Raw genomic sequence first — 3,625 nt, forward strand, 5'->3', positions numbered from 1 at the left:
GAGTATTATGTTCCTTCCTTTGCGCACCATAGTTGTATAATTTCCCTTATATCAACTTTAGCTTTTCAGATAAGCATTTGGTATGCCCACTATAACATTTGTCTGCGCAGGCTATTTTACTGGTGCATCGGACAGTCCCCGTTTTACGACGAAGTGTATAGGACATTAATAAAAATAGTAATATTAATTTTTCTACGGTACAAGACCCTGATTTATGGCGAGAAGCCCAGAGGAGAGCAGCGAATTAAAGAGGACTGTAAAGACAGTTTTTTCCCCCCTCAACAGGGTTGTCTTTTTTAAGTGTTGTTTTCGTTCATCGAACTTCATGAGGGGACGAAAGATTTTATCCGTACGATCTCACTCGCCCACCTGTCCAAAGACCATGATCAGATTCTTACACTTTTCGGTTTCCTGTTAATCCTGAAATGGCATATCAGTGTGGAATGTTTTAGGCTAGTTCGTAGATTTATTTTTATATACAAAATTACAGAGTGGGCCTGTTAATATCCCATGAATGTTTGACGCTGTTCTATATTTATCTGGCCTATTATGAGAAATTTCATTTGCAAGACGTGTGGGAGCATAACCCTGCGTATAACATTGTGCCTGTAGGAAAATAGGATTCCTATCCGGTTTATAACGCGGGCTTTCAGGAACCCATTGTGTCAAAAAGCGAGCCTATAATAATGAGTCTTGGAAGATAACGGAGGAGGGGGGGGGTGCCTGACTTCATCATAATGCTTAACTGCAAGGGATTCATTGTTTTTACATTATGGCTAATGTATATCAGCAAAATATGTTTAAGGATGAACATACTCATGATTGGACTAAGAGGTTTAACCGACCCATTCGTCAACGTTGATATGTTTCTGTTTACGTTTTCAGCAGGACTCGCAATCCTCGCTGGTGTAAATCTGAATTAACATAGCTAACTGATGACTATCTGTTGTAGGCTAGCAATCGGGACTCTGCTTGCGTCTCCTTCCTCAAAACAAAGCGGACTCACTACTAGCAGAAAGACTAATTCTCAAAGGCTGTTTACCGATAGAGGTTTTTGTTGTGTCAGCGCAAAGCGGCAGTGTATCGATTTAGGAATTTCCTTTAAGGTTTTTTTCCATGTGCTATTATGAGCTGTCATGTGATATTATGAGCTGAACAGTTTTCGTAAAAATTCTAAATTGTCCGCGTTTACCCTTATTTAATACAATACAGTTTTAACAACGTGTTTCATGTAGTTCCAGTAGACACAATATGGAGGCTAATGGTGTGCAGTTAGTACATCCTTCCGTTTCAAGAATGTAAAAGGTGTTTCATTGGTAACTTGCATCCTCCCCTAATGTGTTGTACCCACCTGTAAAATCCAGGGTTAGACAGCTCACATGCTTGCTTCAGAACGCAGCTGTTTACTGTGAATGTTAGTCATGTGACAGGGAAAATAACTTTTTGAAAAAAGTCTAAGGTGGCCTACTCAATGACAATCTTCCGCCCTCTCTGGTAAACACAAGTGCTGCGGACTTAGCTTTGACCGCTAGAGAGCGCCTGAAACGATAAAAACAACACAAGTGTCTGATACAGAACTTCTGTTCTCTGCAGTAAATTAGTTTGTGATACAAACAGATGTTATATTCGCAACGTTTATATCTAAAGTTAATGTCTCCTGACTCGAAACAATATGCATTTGTGTATATATATATATAAAAAATATATTCATACCATACCAGAAGACATTCCTCGTGACATTCAGATACATTGATCTGAAATTAAGCAAGAATAAAGGCTAAGCATGATGTCTTTAGTCAGCTGCACGTTGAAACGAGACAACTTATGGCACGGTTCAGACAGCTGGTAACAGTTCTCACAACTGTAAAATGCAGAATGTTATGATAATCTTTAAATAAAATGAGCTGACTGACAATTACCGAAGTTAACCATCTTGAATATTATGTCTAGAGTTTGATCATGATGTGCACAACTGTGCTTGCTGAAGCTGAGGGCTATGAGAAGCAGCACTTCAGCCTGACAAATAGGAAGTTAGATGAAGTGCCACACATGAAAAAGCAGCTAGGGATTACTGTAGAGATGGAAACAGAATCAGAGTTCATATTTCCACTCCTGTGGTTGGACTCAGAGGGATCAGTTCCAAGTTGCTACAGTCATCTTCCAAGAATCCAGACAACACATGAAATTGTACTGGGAAAAGTAACACAGGGTTCTTTTTTTGTGGAGGAACTGAGTCTCCACTCCCATTAAATAACAATACGTGCACATGGCAACCAAATGCAACAAAATGCAGAACATTCCAATTTTTTCTCCATTTAATGCTGTACATGGCAAAGTGGTTAAAAAAGTGCATTACAAACTTGAGGCACTTTACCAGTGGACACTGCAATTCAGCTCTGTGTACATACAGACCACGACTGTGTGTAGCATGTGAATGTCTGCTACAGAGACCCCCCCAAAGCCAGAATGAGACGAAGATTCATTCCCTCATCTAGGACTTCGGGTTTTTATCTTGGTGCCTTGCATTCCTTGTGCCTTATGGGCCATGGTTCAAATCTTGCAGCAAACTTACATCACCACTTCTACCACATGTGGCCAACCACTGTTCCAGAGAGTCACAATCCTGCACACATTCTAAACACATAAAAAATACTGAATATCTTAAGTGCAATCTTTTTTTTTAAATCTGCATGGCCAAAATATACTACTAAGCATTACATTTTGTGAACAGAACACACAACATAGGACACTGCATCACTTCAGGGTCATGGTTGGCCATCTTTGGTCTCTACTTCTATTGTAGTCTATGAACTGCACTTTATCTGCAGATTTTTAGGTTTTAGATAGATGTGTGGTTTAAAAAAAAACTTTGTGTCTCATCTCCAGTCACGACATTAGCTGAAATTAAATCTGCCATTTTAGCATTTAATTGAAACTGATGTCTGTCTCAGAGCCTCCTATCAGCTGCCAGCAGACAGGTAAAACAAATTCTACAAATGAATCACATGTTGCTAAGCTACAAGGTTTTATCCTTTTGTGACACATTTTTCAGAAAGCAAAGCCGACACCTAATTTGCCAAATCAACACCTAGGCACCACAGAAATTCATGTCTAAAGCCTGGATTTACTGTGTCAGGCACCTTCTGATAGTCAATAGCAAAAAAATGGAATGTATGTTTAGTGCAATTTATCGACCTCTCACCCGCTGCACTCAGGAAATCTTAGGTGCTGCAACAGAAGTTATAAACACAAACTGAAATGCAAAAGGAAAATAATTCTGAGACACATGGCCTTTGTGTGCGTCTTTGACAACTGACTGCATGAACTGCACCAGAATAACCATTAAAGCAGTGAACATCTCTACCCTGTATCACAAAAACACAAGCAAAACATCACTGTTTTCCCTATCACTAAACATTGATGCAAGCTACAGCTACTGTTTTCCCTTTATTCAAACCCACATATGGTTTTGGTTTCTTTTACACATGTATTTTCACTTCATTTCATTTCATTACAAATAAAATACTACAAGTTATTTTTGAAAGGGACTGTGTAAAGTATACCACATACTATAAACAGGAAATGCAGAGATAACCACTGTGCAGTGCCAGTAGGCTAATGCTGG

Source organism: Megalops cyprinoides, chromosome 5 (assembly GCF_013368585.1).
Source record: "Megalops cyprinoides isolate fMegCyp1 chromosome 5, fMegCyp1.pri, whole genome shotgun sequence".
Classification (NCBI taxonomy): Eukaryota; Metazoa; Chordata; class Actinopteri; order Elopiformes; family Megalopidae; genus Megalops; species Megalops cyprinoides.